A 22,862-nucleotide genomic window follows, 5' to 3' on the forward strand; every position below is an offset into this window, starting at 1 on the left:
GGAGCTAGGAGCTATAGCAACACACTGTCATAGAGTTATCAGGAGGAGAGGACTGGGGACCGTCATTGACAGGACAGGTAGGGTTAGTGTGTGTCTTTATCCACTGGTCTACAGTCTGCATCACCCAGGACTGGACCTGGAGAGGTGTGTGTGTGTTTGTGTGTGTGTGTGTTTGTGTGTGGACCACACACACTAGAGTGTTAGGAGGCAGGAGACTGGGGACCGAGACAGGACAGGTGGGGTTAGGTGTGTGTCTATCCACTGGTCTACAGTCTGCATCACCCAGCCCTGGCCCTGGAACGGACCACACACACTAGAGGGAGGGAGACTGGGGACCGAGACAGGACAGGTAGGGTTAGTGTGTGTCTATCCACTGGTCTACAGTCTGCATCACCCAGCCCTGGCCCTGGAACGGACCACACACTAGAGGGAGGGAGACTGGGGACCGAGACAGGACAGGTAGGGTTAGTGTGTGTCCATCCACTGGTCTACAGTCTGCATCACCCAGCCCTGGCCCTGGAACGGACCACACACACTAGAGGGAGGGAGACTGGGGACAGAGACAGGACAGGTAGGGTTAGTGTGTGTCTATCCACTGGTCTACAGTCTGCATCACCCAGCCCTGGCCCTGGAACGGACCACACACACTAGAGGGAGGAGACTGGGGACCGAGACAGGACAGGTAGGGTTAGTGTGTGTCTATCCACTGGTCTACAGTCTGCATCACCCAGCCTTGGTCCTGGAACGGACCACACACACTAGAGGGAGGGAGACTGGGGACCGAGACAGGACAGGTAGGGTTAGTGTGTGTCTATCCACTGGTCTACAGTCTATGTGACTGTAGACCCCCCAAAAAATGCTAACCCTGTTATTGTAATGGTGAGTGGTTAACATGTCCTGGGGATGTGATATTTGAGCATCTAACTTTCTCATCATTCAAGATTCATTCATTAATTCACGATTCATTCATGGTAGCATCCACATTAATGTAGAAGTGTTTAGAAACATCATCTATTCTTATTTACAATAAAAGTGACTCCAAAATGACACAATACATTATTTACCCTTGATTTCTATTGGGCACCAAATAATCTGAAACACAACCAAAACAAACAGCAAACACAACCAACAAGTTTGTAGAGTCACAAGCTTGATGTAGTCATTGTGTGCTAGAAATATGGGACCAAATACTAAACTTTAAACTACTTTAAGACACATATTTGTCCCAATACTTTTGGTCCCCTAAAATGGGAGGACTATGTACAAGAAGTGCTGTAATATCTAAACGGTTCACCCGATATGGATGACAATACCCTCAAATTAAAGCCGACAGTCTGCACTTTTACCTCATAGTCATTGTATCATTTCAAATCCAAAGTGGAGGACAGAGCCAGAAAAAACAAAATGGTCGCTGTCCCAATACTTTTGGAGCTCACTGTACTTCCTGTGCTTGGCCCTCCTATGTCCAACGTAATACATGGCTCCCTATCCTCCAGATGAACCAAACTCACTGAAAGTGGCAGTAATAACACCTCTTTCTGAAAAAGCCAAACCTTGACCTGAAAAATGAAAATAACTATCAGTCTATGTCTAAATCTCCTGCTCCTGTCAAAAAAACGCTAGAAAAAGACGTTTCTCAGCAACTCACCGCCGTCCCGAAAACAAATAATGTATACGAAACGTTCCAGTCTGGTTTTAGACCCCCATCGTAGTACTGAGACCACACTTTTTTTTTTTTTTTTTTTTTTTTTTTTTACCTTTATTTAACCACAACAGTTAAGAACAAATTCTTATTTTCAATACGGCCTGGGAACAGTGGGTTAACTGCCTGTTAAGATTTGACCTTGTCAGCTTGGGGGTTTGAACTCACAACCTTCCGGTTACTAGTCCAATGCTCTAACCACTAGGCTACACTGCCGCCCCAAACTTATGAAGGTTGTAAATGACCTTTTAATGGCTCAGACCGAGCCTCTGCATCTGTCCTTGTGCTCCTAGACCTTAGTGCCGCGTTCGACACCATAAATCACCACATTTTTTGGGGGGAAAGATTGGAAACCATAAATGGTCCAAACGCGCAAGTTCTTATCTGTCAGAAAGATATCAGTTCGTCTCAGTGGATGGTTTGTCTTCAGACGTTTGGTGTTCCCCAAGGTTCCGTTCTAGGACCACTATTGTTTTCACTATATATGCTACCACTTAGTGATGTCATAACGGAAACACAATGTCAACTTTCACTGCTTTGTGGATGACGCACAGCTATAGATTTCAATGAAACATGGTGAAGCACCAAAATTGCCAACCCCAAAGCCTGTGCCACAGACATAAGGAAGTGGATGGCGGCAATTTTGGTACTTTTAATCTTTGACAAAACAGAGATGCTTGTTCTAGGCCCCAGAGAAACAAAGAGATCTTCTGTTGAATCTGACAATGAATCTCGATGGTTGTACAGTCGTCTTAAATACAACTGTGAAGGACCTCGGCGTTATTCTGGACCCTGATCTCTCCTTTGACGAATATATAAAAGTTTTTTTTTCCCATCTTGCAGAAAAGCTAATCCATGCTTTTGTCACTTCAAAATTAGACTACTGAAATGCTCTACTCTCCGGCTACCCGGAAAAAAAAACTAAATAAATGTCAACTAGCGCTAAACACGGCTGCTAGAATCTTGACATATTACATCATATCACACCAATCATATTACACCAGTGCTAGACTCTACACTGGCTTCCTGTTAAGGCTCGGGCTGATTTCAAGGTTTTACCGCTAACCTACAAAGCATTACAGGACTTGCTCCTACCCATCTCTCAGAGTTAGAGTTAATCCTGTGGTACATACTGTATCTACAAACAGCTGGAATCAAGGGCTTTCTCCTATAGAGCGACATTTTTATGGAATGGTCTGCCTGTCCACGTGTGAGACGAAGACTCGATCTCGACCTTTTAAGTCTTTACTGAAGACTCATCTCTTCAGTAGGTTCTTTGATTGAGTGTAGTCTGGCCCAGGGGGTTTGAAGGTGAACGGCAACGCACTGGAGTGACGAACCATCCTTGCGTTTTCCGCATGGCCGGCTCCCCTCACTCCACTGAGTTCCTCTTGTCTCTGACCCTATTACGGAGGCTGAGTCACTGGCTCGCTCTCACTCTCCCATGCCCTCCCTAGGAGGGTGCATCCCGCCATGCCACGCTGTACTCCACGTGAGTGGGGTTGAGTCCCTGACGGGATCCGGGATCTTCCCGTCCAGTTTTGCCCTCTGGGACTCCTGTGATCTTCGTGGACTATAGTGCCCTACCATCACACAGGACACCAGATGAGACAGGAGTATTGCACCAGATAGGACAGACTGACCCTAGCCCCCCAGCACATAGACTATTACAGAATAGATACTGGAGACTGAGACAGGGGAGGGTCGTGGTTACCCCTGGACGGGGCCAATTAGCCCCACCTACTTTGCCAAAGCACAGCCCCCACACCGCCAAAGGGATATCAACAGACCACTAACTTACTACCCTGAGACAAAGCAGAGTATACTGCCCTACCAAGCAAAAAGGCAGTAACTGCTCATATACATCTGCATTGCTTGCTGTTTGCGGTTTTAGGCTGGGGTTTCTGTAGAAGCACTCTGCTGATGTAAAAAGGGCTTTATAAAAAACATTGTATTGATTGTGAGTGTGTGTGTGTACCTCCAGAGTGTGTATGCCAGCAGGGCCAGAGTCCCCAGGTAACAGGGGAGGAAGAGGAGGGAGATGAAGAGGGTCTGCATCTGACCCACCCTACTCCAGGAGCTGGGAGGATGGCAGCTCCTTATACTGGTCTGGGAGGAGAGAGGGAGGGGGGGGAGAGGGAGGGAGGAGGGGTAGAGAGGAGGGAGGGAGGGAGGAGGGGAGGGAGGGAGGGGGGTAGAGAGAGAGGTAGGGAGGGAGGAGGGGGGAGAGAGGAGGGGGGGGGAGAGGGGGAGAGAGGGAGGAGGGGAGGGGGAGAGAGGGAGGGAGGGAGGAGAGAGGGAGGAGGAGGAGGGGGAGAGAGAGGGAGGGGGGAGAAGGAGATGGGAGGGAGGGGGAGGAGTCTGCGTCTACATCTCAAATGGAACCCTAGTATTACAATGGAACCCTAGTATTACAATGGAACCCTAGTATTACAATGGAACCCTAGTATTACAATGGATCCCTAGTATTACAATGGAACCCTAGTATTACAATGGAACCCTAGTATTACAATGGAACCCTAGTATTACAATGGAACCCTAGTATTACAATGGAACCCTAGTATTACAATGGAACCCTAGTATTACAATGGCACCTTAGTATTACAATGGCACCTTAGTATTCACTAATGGAACTTTTCTCCAGGGCTCTACCTTCTTTAGGTGGAAGATTAGGAAGAGTTTGATGAGCTGAACGACAGGAGGAGAGGAAGGAACTATCCTGGAGAGGGTATTACAATGGAACAGACGGACAGATAGACAGACAGACAGACACAATGGAACCATTAAGACAGTCTCAAGCTAATGATACACTAGCATTTTTTTTACAATGGAATGTTGCCCATGGGGAATTTTTATCAGCTGGCCACCTAGTGTACAATGGAACCCAGTCAGAGCTCAGAATTGGTCATGGATCAGTCTGCTATTCTAATATATTTTGAAAAAATATAGTTTTTTTTTATTAAAATGGAATCCATTTTGCTCAAAGTTTGCCATTCACACCTCATATGTTGCCTCACTATAATATTGTATCAATGGAACATACCAGTTAGTATGTACAATGGAATGGTGGGCATGCTAATATTAGCATGCTAATGGAACCCATGTTTTCAGTCAATGGACGAACAGGCTAGCTAGGTAGCCATGTAGATTTTACGTTTCGTTTTTTTTTGTTTAAGATAGTTTTTTGCATGTCGAACTAGCTAGGCGAGATGAATACCATGTACACTTCCTATCTTAGTGAAGTAAAACGTTATTTATTTACTGCTTTGTTTGTTAGCTGATGACATCTGTGGCTGGACAGGAATTAACAAGCAATAAGGAACAAGTAAATACACTGAGAAATGTAATTATTATTCATGTCCAAGTTGTTCATGATTGTTCCAGTGTCTCATACCCCACTCCGTTGCTCGGCAACATTGTCTAACAAACTTGCAAGTGTATCATCAGCTTTTGGTCCTGACTAGAGAAGAGTCTGGTATAGATATATTAAACTAGACAGGAACTGACAGAGAATGTATATAGATATAGGTTACTAGAGAGGCAGAGTGGGTATAGATAAAAGTTACTAGAGGCAGAGAGGGTAGAGATATAGGTTACTAGAGGCAGAGGGTATAGATATAGGTTACTAGAGAAGCAGAGAGGGTATAGATATAGGTTATTAGAGAGGCAGAGAGGGTAGAGATATGTTACTAGAGAAGCAGAGAGGGTAGAGATATAGGTTACTAGAGGCAGAGAGGGTATAGATATAGGTTACTAGAGGCAGAGAGTTTGTAGATATAGGTTACTAGAGAAGCAGAGAGGGTATAGATATAGGTTACTAGAGAAGCAGAGTATAGGGTTACTAGATATAGGTTTAGACAGAGAGGGTATAGAGGAAGCAGAGAGGGTATCGATATAGGTTACTAGAGAAGCAGAGAAGGTATAGATATAGGTTACTAGAGAAGCAGAGAGGGTAGAGATATAGGTTACTAGAGAAGCAGAGAGGGTATCGATATAGGTTACTAGAGAAGCAGAGAGGGTAGAGATATAGGTTACTAGAGAAGCAGAGAGGGTAGAGATATAGGTTACTAGAGAAGCAGAGAGGGTATCGATATAGGTTACTAGAGAAGCAGAGAGGGTAGAGATATAGGTTACTAGAGAAGCAGAGTGGGTAGAGATATGTTACTAGAGGCAGAGAGAGTATAGATATAGGTTACTAGAGAAGCAGATAGATATGTTACTAGAGAAGCAGAGAGGGTATAGATATAGGTTACTAGAGGCAGCGAGGGTAGAGATATGTTACTAGAGAAGCAGAGAGGGTATAGATATAGGTTACTAGAGGCAGAGAGGGTATATATATAGGTTACTAGAGAAGCAGAGAGGGTAGAGATATAGGTTATTAGAGAAGCAGAGAGGGTATAGATATAGGTTACTAGAGAAGCAGAGAAGGTATAGATATAGGTTACTAGAGAAGCAGAGAGGGTAGAGATATAGGTTACTAGAGAAGCAGAGAGGGTATCGATATAGGTTACTAGAGAAGCAGAGAAGGTATAGATATAGGTTACTAGAGAAGCAGAGAGGGTAGAGATATAGGTTACTAGAGAAGCAGAGAGAGAGATATAGGTTACTAGAGTATAGAGGTTAGGTTACTAGAGAAGCAGAAGGGTATCGATATAGGTTACTAGAGAAGCAGAGAAGGTAGAGATATGTTACTAGAGAAGCAGAGAGGGTATAGATATAGGTTACTAGAGGCAGCGAGGTAGAGATAGTTACTAGAAAAGCAAGGGTATAGATATAGGTTACTAGAGGCAGAGAGGGTATATATATAGGTTACTAGAGAAGCAGAGAGGGTAGAGATAGTTACTATAGAGATATGTTACTAGAGAAGCAGAGAGGGTAGAGATATAGGTTACTAGAGAAGCAGAGAGGGTATCGATATAGGTTACTAGAGAAGCAGAGAAGGTATAGATATAGGTTACTAGAGAAGCAGAGAGGGTAGAGATATAGGTTACTAGAGAAGCAGAGAGGGTAGAGATATAGGTTACTAGAGAAGCAGAGAGGGTATCGATATAGGTTACTAGAGAAGCAGAGAAGGTATAGATATAGGTTACTAGAGAAGCAGAGAGGGTAGAGATATAGGTTACTAGAGAAGCAGAGTGGGTAGAGATATGTTACTAGAGGCAGAGAGAGTATAGATATAGGTTACTAGAGAAGCAGCGAGGGTAGAGATATGTTACTAGAGAAGCAGAGAGGGTATAGATATAGGTTACTAGAGGCAGCGAGGGTAGAGATATGTTACTAGAGAAGCAGAGAGGGTATAGATATAGGTTACTAGAGGCAGAGAGGGTATATATATAGGTTACTAGAGAAGCAGAGAGGGTATAGGGTAGAGATATAGGTTACTAGAAGAAGCAGGGTAGAGATATAGGTACTAGATATAGGTTACTAGAGAAGCAGAGAAGGTATAGATATAGGTTACTAGAGAAGCAGAGAGGGTAGAGATATAGGTTACTAGAGAAGCAGAGTGGGTAGAGATATGTTACTAGAGGCAGGGAGAGTATAGATATAGGTTACTAGAGAAGCAGCTAGATATGTTACTAGAGAAGCAGAGAGGGTATAGATATAGGTTACTAGAGGCAGCGAGGGTAGAGATATGTTACAGCAGAGGGTATAGATATAGTTACTAGAGGCAGAGAGGGTATATATACAGGTTACTAGAGAAGCAGAGAGGGTAGAGATATGTTACTAGAGAAGCAGAGAGGGTAGAGATATGTTACTAGAGAAGCAGAGAGGGTATAGATATAGGTTACTAGAGAAGCAGAGAGGGTATAGATATAGGTTACTAGAGAAGCAGAGAGGGTATAGATATAGGTTACTAGAGAAGCAGAGATAGAGATATGTTACTAGAGGCAGAGAGGGTATAGATATAGGTTACTAGAGAAGCAGAGAGGTAGAGATATAGAGATATGTATAGATATAGGTTAGAGTTAAGCAGAGAGGGTATAGATATAGGTTACTAGAGGCAGAGAGGGTATATACATAGGTTACTAGAGAAGCAGAGAGGGTAGGACTACAGGTTACTGTACCAGGCCAGGGTCTGAGCATTGATCAGATCTAGAACGTTCCTGGCCACGTCAAACTCTGCCGGCTTCACAACACACCTGGTGGCAATCACACTAAAGACAACAACAGGTGTGCTTGAGTCCATGTTGGAGTTAAATACTAAACTATCTATATAAGTGTATTTTTGTAAATATACTAAACATGGAATAACCACAGATAGATGGGCATACTTGTAGAGGAGAGGATAGACACTGAGTTGACAAAACATTATGAATACATGCTCTTTCCATGACATAGACCAGGTGAATCCAGGTGAAAGATATGATCCCTTATTGATGTCACTTGTTAAATCCACTTCAATCAGTGTAGATGAAGGGGAGGAGACCTGGTTAAAGAAGGATTTTTAAGCCTTGAGACAACTGAGACAAGGATTGTGTATGTGTTGCCATTCAGAGGGTGCTGCAGAGCTGATTGGGGTTTTCACGCTCAACAGTTTCCTGTGTGTATCGAGAATGGACCACCACCTAAAGGACATAAAGCCAACTGGACACAACTGTCGGCAGTATTGGAGCCAACATGGGCCAGCATCCCTGTGGAACCCTTTCAACACCTTATAGAGTCCATGACCTGACGAATTGAGGCTGTTCTGGGGGTAAAAGGAGGGTGCAACTCAATATCAGGAAGGTGTTCTTAATGTTTTGTACACTCAGTGCCTACAGTACTATACTAGTTATAACACTGATGTGCACCACAGTTGGTATTCAATTGCCCTTTAAAAACGACTACAACCAGTCTGACTGTCGTAGCCGTCAATGAACAATCATCCACATCAGTAACCCCTATTTCAAACTTCACACTTCTCTAGTGACGGCTACTTATCATAGTGAACCATATCAGCAAAATGACTGTGATAAGTGGTCGGTGTTGATCATCCCAGCTCCAATATAAGTACTGTACTTGTAGAGGTATTCTCCACAGTCTAGTATAGTATAGTATAGTATAGTCTAGTATAGTAAAGACATCTGTACTTGTAGAGGTATTCTCCACAGTCTAGTATAGTATAGTATAGTAAAGACAGCTGTACTTGTAGAGGTATTCTCCACAGTCTAGTATAGTATAGTATAGTATAGTAAAGACAGCTAGTAATATAGTATTCTATAGTATAGTATAGTATAGTATAGTATAGTATAGTAAAGACATCTGTACTTGTAGAGGTATTCTCCACAGTCTAGTAGTATAGTATATAGTATAGTATAGTATAGTAAAGACAGCTGTACTTGTAGAGATATTCTCCACAGTATAGTAATATAGTATATAGTATAGTATAGTATAGTAAAGTACAGCTGTAGATGTATTCTCCACAGTATAGTATATATAGTATAGTATAGTATAGTATAGTATAGTATAGTAAAGACAGCTGTACTTGTAGAGGTATTCTCCACAGTATAGTAATATAGTATATAGTATAGTAAAGACATAGTATAGTATTCTCCACAGTATAGTATAGTATAGTAAAGACAGCTGTACTTGTAGAGGTATTCTCCACAGTCTAGTAATATAGTATAGTATAGTATAGTAAAGTATAGCTGTACTTGTATAGTATCCACAATATAATATAGTATAGTAAAGACAGCTGTACTTGTAGAGGTATTCTCCACATAGTATAGTATAGTATATAGTAAAGACATCTGTACTTGTAGAGGTATTCTCCACAGTCTAGTAATATAGTATATAGTATAGTATAGTAAAGACAGCTGTACTTGTAGAGGTATTCTCCACAGTATAGTATAGTATAGTAAAGAAAGCTGTACTTGTAGAGGTATTCTCCACAGTCTAGTAATATAGTATATAGTATAGTAAAGACAGCTGTACTTGTAGAGGTATTCTCCACAGTATAGTATAGTATAGTAAAGACATGTATGAGTATTCTCCACAATATAGTATAGTATAGTAAAGACAGCTGTACTTGTAGAGGTATTCTCCACAGTCTAGTAGTATATAGTATATATAGTATAGTAAAGACAGCTGTACTTGTAGAGGTATTCTCCACAGTATAGTATAGTATAGTAAAGACATATAGTATTCTCCACAGTATAGTATAGTATAGTAAAGACAGCTGTACTTGTAGAGGTATTCTCCACAGTCTAGTAATATAGTATATAGTATAGTAAAGTATAGTATAGTAAAGACAGCTGTACTTGTAGAGGTATTCTCCACAGTCTAGTATAGTATAGTAAAGACAGCTGTACTTGTAGAGGTATTCTCCACAGTATAGTAATATAGTATAGTATAGTAAAGACAGCTGTACTTGTAGAGGTATTCTCCAAAGTCTCCACTGGCTTCCAGTTGAAGTCGCATCCGCCAAGACCATAGTGCTTAGTATAGTATATAGTATAGTAAAGACAGCTGACCAACATACGACTCCCACACTTGTAGACTCAGGCCCTACACCCAACAGCCTGCTCGCCTCCCTACCATTAGGATAGTACAGTTATAGTCAGTATAGTAAAACACTGTACTTGTCTGGTATTCTCCCAGCAGTATAGTATATAGTATAGGACAGTATAGTAAAGACATCTGTACTGAGGTACTCCACCTCTTCAAGGAATATAGGATAGGATAAGTATCCTTATAGTATATGATTTAGATGCACTATTGTAAAGTGGCTGTACTGGATGTAGTACAGATAGACATCCTAATGACTTAAATGTATAGTAAGTATAGTATATAGTATAGTAAAGTATAGTATAGTAAAGACAGCTGTACTGTAGAGGTATTCTCCACAGTCAGAAGATAGTAATATAGTATATAGTATCCCAGCACTGTAAAGTATAGTATAGACAACAGACAGCTGTACTTGTAGGACAGACAGTATTCTCCACAGTATAGTAATATAGTATATAGTATAGTATAGTATAGTATAGACAGTAAAGACAGCTGTACACTGTAGGACAGTATTCTCCACAGTCTAGTACTGTAGGACAGACAGACACACATCCTTATAGTACAGTATAGTATAGACATCCTGACCAAGTATAGTACTCCCAGCACTGTAGGACAGACAGACACACATCCTGACCAATATAGTATATACTCCCAGCACTGTAGGACAGACAGACAGACATCCTGACCAACATACGTATTCTCCCAGCACTAGTATATAGTATAGTATACAGTATACAGACATCCTGACCAACATACGACTCCACAGCACTATAGTATATAGTACAGTAGCAGTAAAGACAGCTGTACCTGTAGAGGTATTATCCACAGTCTAGTAATACAGATAGTATAGTACATCCTGACCAACATCGTACTCCCAGCACTGTAGGACAGACAGACACACTTGAGAGGTATTCTCCAGCACTGTAGGACAGACAGACAGACATATATAGTCCCAGCACTGTAGGACAGACAGACAGACATTCTCCCAGCACTGTAGGACAGACAGACAGTACATATGACCAACGACTCCCAGCACTGTAGGACAGACAGACACACATCCTGACCAACATACGACTCCCAGCACTGTAGGACAGACAGACAGACATCCTGACCAACATACGACTCCCAGCACTGTAGGACAGACAGACACACATCCTGACCAACATACGACTCCCAGCACTGTAGGACAGACAGACAGACATCCTGACCAACATACGACTCCCAGCACTGTAGGACAGACAGACACACATCCTGACCAACATACGACTCCCAGCACTGTAGGACAGACAGACACACATCCTGACCAACATACGACTCCCAGCACTGTAGGACAGACAGACAGACATCCTGACCAACATACGACTCCCAGCACTGTAGGACAGACAGACAGACATCCTGACCAACATACGACTCCCAGCACTGTAGGACAGACAGACAGACATCCTGACCAACATACGACTCCCAGCACTGTAGGACAGACAGACAGACATCCTGACCAACATACGACTCCCAGCACTGTAGGACAGACAGACAGACATCCTGACCAACATACGACTCCCAGCACTGTAGGACAGACAGACACACATCCTGACCAACATACGACTCCCAGCACTGTAGGACAGACAGACAGACATCCTGACCAACATACGACTCCCAGCACTGTAGGACAGACAGACAGACATCCTGACCAACATACGACTCCCAGCACTGTAGGACAGACAGACACACATCCTGACCAACATACGACTCCCAGCACTGTAGGACAGACAGACAGACATCCTGACCAACATACGACTCCCAGCACTGTAGGACAGACAGACAGACATCCTGACCAACATACGACTCCCAGCACTGTAGGACAGACAGACAGACATCCTGACCAACATACGACTCCCAGCACTGTAGGACAGACAGACACACATCCTGACCAACATACGACTCCCAGCACTGTAGGACAGACAGACAGACATCCTGACCAACATACGACTCCCAGCACTGTAGGACAGACAGACAGACATCCTGACCAACATACGACTCCCAGCACTGTAGGACAGACAGACAGACATCCTGACCAACATACGACTCCCAGCACTGTAGGACAGACAGACAGACATCCTGACCAACATACGACTCCCAGCACTGTAGGACAGACAGACAGACATCCTGACCAACATACGACTCCCAGCACTGTAGGACAGACAGACAGACATCCTGACCAACATACGACTCCCAGCACTGTAGGACAGACAGACAGACAGACATCCTGACCAACATACGACTCCCAGCACTGTAGGACAGACAGACATCCTGACCAACATACGACTCCCAGCACTGTAGGACAGACAGACAGACAGATACCCTGACCAACATACGACTCCCAGCACTGTAGGACAGACAGACAGACAGACATCCTGACCAACATACGACTCCCAGCACTGTAGGACAGACAGACAGACATCCTGACCAACATACGACTCCCAGCACTGTAGGACAGACAGACACACATCCTGACCAACATACGACTCCCAGCACTGTAGGACAGACAGACAGACATCCTGACCAACATACGACTCCCAGCACTGTAGGACAGACAGACAGACATCCTGACCAACATACGACTCCCAGCACTGTAGGACAGACAGACACACATCCTGACCAACATACGACTCCCAGCACTGTAGGACAGACAGACAGACATCCTGACCAACATACGACTCCCAGCACTGTAGGACAGACAGACAGACATCCTGACCAACATACGACTCCCAGCACTGTAGGACAGACAGACAGACATCCTGACCAACATACGACTCCCAGCACTGTAGGACAGACAGACAGACATCCTGACCAACATACGACTCCCAGCACTGTAGGACAGACAGACAGACATCCTGACCAACATACGACTCCCAGCACTGTAGGACAGACAGACACACATCCTGACCAACATACGACTCCCAGCACTGTAGGACAGACAGACAGACATCCTGACCAACATACGACTCCCAGCACTGTAGGACAGACAGACAGACATCCTGACCAACATACGACTCCCAGCACTGTAGGACAGACAGACAGACATCCTGACCAACATATGACTCCCAGCACTGTAGGACAGACAGACAGACATCCTGACCAACATACGACTCCCAGCACTGTAGGACAGACAGACAGACATCCTGACCAACATACGACTCCCAGCACTGTAGGACAGACAGACAGACATCCTGACCAACATACGACTCCCAGCACTGTAGGACAGACAGACAGACATCCTGACCAACATACGACTCCCAGCACTGTAGGACAGACAGACAGACATCCTGACCAACATACGACTCCCAGCACTGTAGGACAGACAGACAGACATCCTGACCAACATACGACTCCCAGCACTGTAGGACAGACAGACAGACATCCTGACCAACATACGACTCCCAGCACTGTAGGACAGACAGACACACATCCTGACCAACATACGACTCCCAGCACTGTAGGACAGACAGACAGACATCCTGACCAACATACGACTCCCAGCACTGTAGGACAGACAGACAGACATCCTGACCAACATACGACTCCCAGCACTGTAGGACAGACAGACAGACATCCTGACCAACATACGACTCCCAGCACTGTAGGACAGACAGACACACATCCTGACCAACATACGACTCCCAGCACTGTAGGACAGACAGACAGACATCCTGACCAACATACGACTCCCAGCACTGTAGGACAGACAGACAGACATCCTGACCAACATACGACTCCCAGCACTGTAGGACAGACAGACAGACATCCTGACCAACATACGACTCCCAGCACTGTAGGACAGACAGACACACATCCTGACCAACATACGACTCCCAGCACTGTAGGACAGACAGACACACATCCTGACCAACATACGACTCCCAGCACTGTAGGACAGACAGACAGACATCCTGACCAACATACGACTCCCAGCACTGTAGGACAGACAGACACACATCCTGACCAACATACGACTCCCAGCACTGTAGGACAGACAGACAGACATCCTGACCAACATACGACTCCCAGCACTGTAGGACAGACAGACAGACATCCTGACCAACATACGACTCCCAGCACTGTAGGACAGACAGACAGACATCCTGACCAACATACGACTCCCAGCACTGTAGGACAGACAGACAGACATCCTGACCAACATACGACTCCCAGCACTGTAGGACAGACAGACAGACATCCTGACCAACATACGACTCCCAGCACTGTAGGACAGACAGACAGACATCCTGACCAACATACGACTCCCAGCACTGTAGGACAGACAGACAGACACACATCCTGACCAACATACGACTCCCAGCACTGTAGGACAGACAGACAGACATCCTGACCAACATACGACTCCCAGCACTGTAGGACAGACAGACAGACATCCTGACCAACATACGACTCCCAGCACTGTAGGACAGACAGACAGACATCCTGACCAACATACGACTCCCAGCACTGTAGGACAGACAGACAGACACACATCCTGACCAACATACGACTCCCAGCACTGTAGGACAGACAGACAGACATCCTGACCAACATACGACTCCCAGCACTGTAGGACAGACAGACAGACATCCTGACCAACATACGACTCCCAGCACTGTAGGACAGACAGACAGACATCCTGACCAACATACGACTCCCAGCACTGTAGGACAGACAGACAGACACACATCCTGACCAACATACGACTCCCAGCACTGTAGGACAGACAGACAGACATCCTGACCAACATACGACTCCCAGCACTGTAGGACAGACAGACAGACATCCTGACCAACATACGACTCCCAGCACTGTAGGACAGACAGACAGACATCCTGACCAACATACGACTCCCAGCACTGTAGGACAGACAGACAGACATCCTGACCAACATACGACTCCCAGCACTGTAGGACAGACAGACAGACATCCTGACCAACATACGACTCCCAGCACTGTAGGACAGACAGACAGACATCCTGACCAACATACGACTCCCAGCACTGTAGGACAGACAGACAGACATCCTGACCAACATACGACTCCCAGCACTGTAGGACAGACAGACAGACATCCTGACCAACATACGACTCCCAGCACTGTAGGACAGACAGACAGACATCCTGACCAACATACGACTCCCAGCACTGTAGGACAGACAGACACACATCCTGACCAACATACGACTCCCAGCACTGTAGGACAGACAGACACACATCCTGACCAACATACGACTCCCAGCACTGTAGGACAGACAGACAGACATCCTGACCAACATACGACTCCCAGCACTGTAGGACAGACAGACAGACATCCTGACCAACATACGACTCCCAGCACTGTAGGACAGACAGACAGACACACATCCTGACCAACATACGACTCCCAGCACTGTAGGACAGACAGACAGACATCCTGACCAACATACGACTCCCAGCACTGTAGGACAGACAGACACACATCCTGACCAACATACGACTCCCAGCACTGTAGGACAGACAGACAGACATCCTGACCAACATACGACTCCCAGCACTGTAGGACAGACAGACACACATCCTGACCAACATACGACTCCCAGCACTGTAGGACAGACAGACAGACATCCTGACCAACATACGACTCCCAGCACTGTAGGACAGACAGACAGACATCCTGACCAACATACGACTCCCAGCACTGTAGGACAGACAGACAGACATCCTGACCAACATACGACTCCCAGCACTGTAGGACAGACAGACACACATCCTGACCAACATACGACTCCCAGCACTGTAGGACAGACAGACAGACAGACATCCTGACCAACATACGACTCCCAGCACTGTAGGACAGACAGACACACATCCTGACCAACATACGACTCCCAGCACTGTAGGACAGACAGACAGACATCCTGACCAACATACGACTCCCAGCACTGTAGGACAGACAGACAGACATCCTGACCAACATACGACTCCCAGCACTGTAGGACAGACAGACAGACATCCTGACCAACATACGACTCCCAGCACTGTAGGACAGACAGACACACATCCTGACCAACATACGACTCCCAGCACTGTAGGACAGACAGACAGACATCCTGACCAACATACGACTCCCAGCACTGTAGGACAGACAGACAGACATCCTGACCAACATACGACTCCCAGCACTGTAGGACAGACAGACAGACACACTGACCAACACACCCTGGCACTGTAGGACAGACAGGGAATAGGGCATCTGGTCCAACATAGTGCACATATAGGGAACAGGGGCTCTGGTCTACAAGTCCCAGCACTATAGGACAGACAGACAAACATCCTGACACAACAGTGCTCCCAGCACTGTAGGACAGACAGACATACATCTGACCAAAGTAGTCCCAGCACTGTAGACAGACATATGACTCTGGACCAACAGACTCCCAGCACTATACAGGAACAGGGACTGGTCTAAAGTAGTGCACTATATAGGGAATAGGGCTCTGGTCTAAAGTAGTGCACTACATAGGGAATAGGGCTCTGGACCAACATAGTGCACTCCCAGCAATAGGGCTCAGACTAAAGTAGTGCACTATAGAGGGAATAGGACTCTGGACAACAGACAGCACATATGAGGGAATAGGGCTCCAGCACTGTAGGACATACAGAACAGACATCTGGTCTAAATAGTCCCAGCACTGTAGGACAGGGCTCTGGTCAAACATCCTGACCAGGGAATAGTGCTCTGGCACTGTAGTGACACTACAGAGGGACATAGGGCTCTGGTCCAAATAGTGCACTCCCAGCAGGGAATAGGACAGTCTAAAGTACATCACTACCATAGGGAATAGGACTCCCTGCACTGTAGGACAGACAGACAGACATCTGGTCTGACCACTATACAGGGAATAGGGCTCTGGTCACTGTAGTGCACTACAGAGGGAATAGGGCTCTGGTCTAAAGTAGTGCACTACACAGGGAATAGGGACGTATGTGACCAACATATGTGTCCCAGCAGTTCTTAGGACAGACAGGGGACATCCTGACCAGTAGTAACTCCCAGCACTGACAGGATAGACACCTTCAACATCGCATTCCTGCAGTCACAGAGTAGAGACAACAACATGTTACCTACTACTGAGGGTCAGGGTGTTACAGGACAGAGTAGACAACAACATGTTACCTACTACTGAGGGTCTGGGTGTTACAGGACAGACAACAACATGTTACCAACTACTGAGGGTCAGCACTGTTACAGTCACAGACAGACAACATGTTACCTACTACTGAGGGTCTCCCAGCACTGTCAGGACAGACAACAACATGTTACCTACAACTGAGGGTCCAGGGGTGTAGGACAGACAGACAACAACATGTTACCTACTATTGAGGGTCAGGGGTGTTACAGGACAGACAACAACATGTTACCTACTACTGAGGGTCCCAGCACTGTTACAGTCACAGACAGACATAACATGTTACCTACTACTGAGGGTCTCCCAGTGTTACAGTCACAGAGACAGACAGACATCCTGACCAACATGTTACCTCCCAGCACTGAGGGTCTGGGGTGTTACAGTCACAGTAGGACAGAGACAACAACATGTTACCTACTACAGGGTCTGGGTGTTACAGTCACATCCTGACAACAACATGTTACCTTCTACTGAGGGTCTGGGGTGTTACAGAGACAACAACATGTTACCTACTACTGAGGGTCTGGGGTGTTACAGTCACAGAGACAACAACAGTTACCTACTACTGAGGTCTGGGTGTTACAGTCACAGAGACAACAACATGTTACCTACTACTGAGGGTCTGGGTGTTACAGTCCCAGCAGACAACAACATGTTACTACTACTGAGGGTCTGGGTGTTACAGTCACAGAGACAACAACATGTTACCTACTACTGAGGGTCTGGGGTGTTACAGTCACAGAGTAGAGACAATAACATGTTACCTACTACTGAGGGTCTGGGTGTTACAGTCACAGAGACAACAACATGTTACCTACTACTGAGGGTCTGGGTGTTACAGTCACAGAGACAACAACATGTTACCTACTACTGAGGGTCTGGGGTGTTACAGTCACAGAGACAACAACATGTTACCTACTACTGAGGGTCCAGGGTGTTACAGTCACAGAGACAACAACATGTTACCTACTACTGAGGGTCTGGGGTGTTACAGTCACAGAGACAACAACATGTTACCTACTACTGAGGGTCTGGGGTGTTACAGTCACAGAGACAACAACATGTTACCTACTACTGAGGGTCTGGGGTGTTACAGTCACAGAGACAACAACATGTTACCTACTACTGAGGGTCTGGGTGTTACAGTCACAGAGACAACAACATGTTACCTACTACTGAGGGTCTGGGTGTTACAGTTACATAGACAACAACATGTTACCTACTACTGAGGGTCTGGGGTGTTACAGTCACAGAGACAACAACATGTTACCTACTACTGAGGGTCTGGGTGTTACAGTCACAGAGACAATAACATGTTACCTACTACTGAGGGTCTGGGTGTTACAGTCACAGAGACAACAACATGTTACCTACTACTGAGGGTCTGGGGTGTTACAGTCACAGAGACAACAACATGTTACCTACTACTGAGGGTCTGGGTGTTACAGTCACAGAGTAGAGACAACAACATGTTACCTACTACTGAGGGTCTGGGTGTTACAGTCACAGAGACAACAACATGTTACCTACTACTGAGGGTCTGGGTGTTACAGTCACAGAGACAACGACATGTTACCTTCTACTGAGGGTCTGGGGTGTTACAGTCACAGAGTAGAGACAACAACATGTTACCTACTACTGAGGGTCTGGGGTGTTACAGTCACAGAGACAACAACATGTTACCTACCACTGAGGGTCTGGGTGTTACAGTCACAGAGACAACAACATGTTACCTACTACTGAGGGTCTGGAGGTTACAGTCACAGAGACAACATGTTACCTACTACTGAGGGTCTGGGTGTTACAGTCACAGAGACAACAACATGTTACCTACTACTGAGGGTCTGGGTGTTACAGTCACAGAGACAATAACATGTTACCTACTACTGAGGGTCTGGGGTGTTACAGTCACAGAGACAACAACATGTTACCTACTACTGAGGGTCTGGGGTGTTACAGTCACAGAGACAACAACATGTTACCTACTACTGAGGGTCTGGGGTGTTACAGTCACAGAGACAACAACATGTTACCTACTACTGAGGGTCTGGGGTGTTACAGTCACAGAGACAACAACATGTTACCTACTACTGAGGGTCTGGGGTGTTACAGTCACAGAGACAACAACATGTTACCTTCTACTGAGGGTCTGGGTGTTACAGTCACAGAGACAACAACATGTTACCTACTACTGACGGTCTGGGGTGTTACAGTCACAGAGTAGAGACAATAACATGTTACCTACTACTGAGGGTCTGGGTGTTACAGTCACAGAGACAATAACATGTTACCTACTACTGAGGGTCTGGGGTGTTACAGAGACAACAACATGTTACCTACTACTGAGGGTCTGGGTGTTACAGTCACAGAGACAACAACATGTTACCTACTACTGAGGGTCTGGGTGTTACAGTCACAGAGTAGAGACAACAACATGTTACCTACTACTGAGGGTCTGGGTGTTACAGTCACAGAGTAGAGACAACAACATGTTACCTACTACTGAGGGTCTGGGTGTTACAGTCACATAGACAACAACATGTTACCTACTACTGAGGGTCTGGGTGTTACAGTCACAGAGACAACAACATGTTACCTACTACTGAGGGTCTGGGTGTTACAGTCACAGAGACAACAACATGTTACCTACTACTGAGGGTCTGGGTGTTACAGTCACAGACAGAGACAACAACATGTTACCTACTACTGAGGGTCTGGGTGTTACAGTCACAGAGACAACAACATGTTACCTACTACTGAGGGTCTGGGTGTTACAGTCACAGAGACAACAACATGTTACCTACTACTGAGGGTCTGGGTGTTACAGTCACAGAGACAACAACATGTTACCTACTACTGAGGGTCTGGGTGTTACAGTCACAGAGACAACAACATGTTACCTACTACTGAGGGTCTGGGTGTTACAGTCACAAAGACAACAACATGTTACCTTCTACTGAGGGTCTGGGGTGTTACAGAGACAACAACATGTTACCTACTACTGAGGGTCTGGGTGTTACAGTCACAGAGACAACAACATGTTACCTACTACTGAGGGTCTGGGTGTGTGTGTACTGTGTGTGCGTGGGTGTGTGTATACTGTTTGTGGGTGTGTGTGTACTGTTTCTGTGTACTGTTGTGTGTGTGTGTACTGTGTGTGTGTGTGTGTGTACTGTGTGTGTGTGTGTGTGTGTGTGTGTGTGTGTGTGTGTGTGTGTGTGTGTGTGTGTGTACTGTTTGTGTGTGTGTGTGTACTGTTTGTGTTTGTGTGTACTGTTTATAAATTTGTATTGTGTGTGTGTGTGTACTGTTTCTGTGTACTGTGTGTGTGTGTGTGTGTGTGTACTGTGTGTGTGTGTGTGTACTGTGTGTGTGTGTGTGTGTACTGTTTGTGTGTGTGTGTACTGTTTGTGTGTGTGTACTGTGTGTGTGTGTGTGTTGTGTGTGTGTGTGTGTACTGTTTGTGTGTGTGTGTGTGTGTGTACTGCGTGCGTTACCTGAGCACCGTGACGTAGACGCGTGTACGTGGGCTATCGTAGCGCTCCAGTCAGGTGTGTGTGTGTGTGTAGAGTAGTGATATGAAGGTGTTGAGGGCACACACTGCTACAGGCAGCAGCAGAGACCAGGCCTCTGTCAGGACATCCTCTGGACTGGGGGACGTTACCACACGCTGGAGGAACACACACACACATCACATGGACCCATACACACACACACACACACCACATGGACCCATACACACATCACACACACACACATCACATGGACCCATACACACACACACACACACACACATCACACATCACATGGACCACACACACACACACAGTACACAGAAACAGTATCACACACACACCCACACACACACACACAACACACACACACACACACACACACACACACACACACACACAGACACACAGTAAACATACATGTTTACAGAGGTAGTTCCAGGTGACAGTACAACACATTAAACTGGGTGTGTGTGTGTGTGTGTGTGTGTTTTGTGTGTGTGTGTGTGTGCTACTGACCTGCAGGTTGTGTTGACAGAGGTAGTAGACAGCCACACAGGCCCCAGCAGCCAGACAGTACAACACATTAAACTGTGTGTGTGTGTGTGTGTGTGTGTGTGTGTGTGTGTGTGTGTGTGTGTGTGTGTGTGTGTGTGTGGTGTGTTACTCAGACAGACCTGCAGGTTGTGTTGACAGAGGTAGTAGACAGCCACACAGGCCCCAGCAGCCAGACAGTACAACACATTAAACTGTGTGTTGTGTGTGTGTGTGCTACTGACCTGCAGGTTGTGTTGACAGAGGTAGTAGACAGCCACACAGGCCCCAGCAGCCAGACAGACAGACAGAAGCCAGACAGACAGACGGACCAGACAGGTTTCATCTTGTCTGACACAGACAGCTCTCTCTCCACTCTGCTCTCCCTTAGAGACTCCTAGACAAACACAGCTATTAAGATGGATACGTGTGTGTGTGTGTGTGTGTGTGTGTGTGTGTGTGTGTGGATGTGTGTTTCATTCTGTCTGTTCCCCCAGCCCCCCCAAGGATGCCTTTTGCATGCAATAGCCTACTCAACCAAGCTACAAGGTCAGCGTTAGAGGTTTCAATACAAATCAACAGGGTTGGAGGTTTCAATACAAATTAACAGAGTTGGAGGTTTCAATACAAATCAACAGAGTTGGAGGTTTCAATACAAATTAACAGAGTTGGAGGTTTCAATACAAATCAACAGAGTTAGAGGTTTCAATACAAATCAACAGAGTTAGAGGTTTCAATACAAATCAACAGAGTTAGAGGTTTCAATACAAATCAACAGAGTTGGAGGTTTCAATACAAATCAACAGTTGGAGGTTTCAATACAAATCAACAGAGTTGGAGGTTTCAATACAAATCAACAGAGTTAGAGGTTTCAATACAAATTAACAGTTGGAGGTTTCAATACAAATCAACAGAGTTAGAGGTTTCAATACAAATCAACAGAGTTGGAGGTTTCAATACAAATCAACAGTTGGAGGTTTCAATACAAATCAACAGTTAGAGGTTTCAATACAAATCAACAGAGTTAGAGATTTCAATACAAATCAACAGAGTTGTTTTTGTGTGTACCTTCAACAATACTAGCAGGTTGTTTCTGTGTGTGTGTGTATGTATGTATGTGTGTGTGTGTGTCTGTGTGTGTACGTGTGTGTGTGTGTGTGTGTGTGTGTGTGTGTGTGTCTGTGAGTACCTTTAGATGTACTAGCAGGTTGTTTCTGTGTGTGTGTACGTGTGTGTGTGTATGTATGTGTGTGTGTGTCTGTGTGTGTGTGTGTGTGTGTGTGAGTACCTTTAGATGTACTAGCAGGTTGGTCCTGTGTGTGTGTGTGTGAGTACCTTTAGATGGACTAGCAGGTTGGTCCTGTGTGTGTGTATGTACGTGTGTGTGTGTGTGTGTGTGTGTGTGTGTGTGTGTGTGTGT

The 22,862-nt window shown here is 45.6% G+C and overlaps 1 long non-coding RNA gene across 3 annotated transcripts; it reads right to left on the minus strand.

Annotated features, from left to right (window-relative positions):
- Positions 1–699: 699 nt before the first annotated feature.
- LOC135529662 (uncharacterized) lies at positions 700–21,485 on the minus strand. 3 transcript variants are annotated; one of them, XR_010453748.1, is made up of 3 exons: positions 21,428–21,485; positions 20,894–21,066; positions 700–773 (listed from the first exon to the last, which is right to left on the minus strand). It is a non-coding gene; the product is annotated as an uncharacterized LOC135529662 (long non-coding RNA). The 3 variants fall into 3 exon arrangements; XR_010453747.1 differs by lacking the exons at positions 20,894–21,066; positions 21,428–21,485 and adding exons at positions 3,681–3,811; positions 4,355–4,402; XR_010453749.1 differs by lacking the exon at positions 700–773 and adding an exon at positions 7,771–7,857.
- Between the last annotated feature and the right edge of the window lie 1,377 nt (positions 21,486–22,862).

The sequence above is a fragment of the Oncorhynchus masou genome, unplaced genomic scaffold, assembly GCF_036934945.1.
Source record: "Oncorhynchus masou masou isolate Uvic2021 unplaced genomic scaffold, UVic_Omas_1.1 unplaced_scaffold_1200, whole genome shotgun sequence".
Classification (NCBI taxonomy): domain Eukaryota; kingdom Metazoa; phylum Chordata; class Actinopteri; order Salmoniformes; family Salmonidae; genus Oncorhynchus; species Oncorhynchus masou.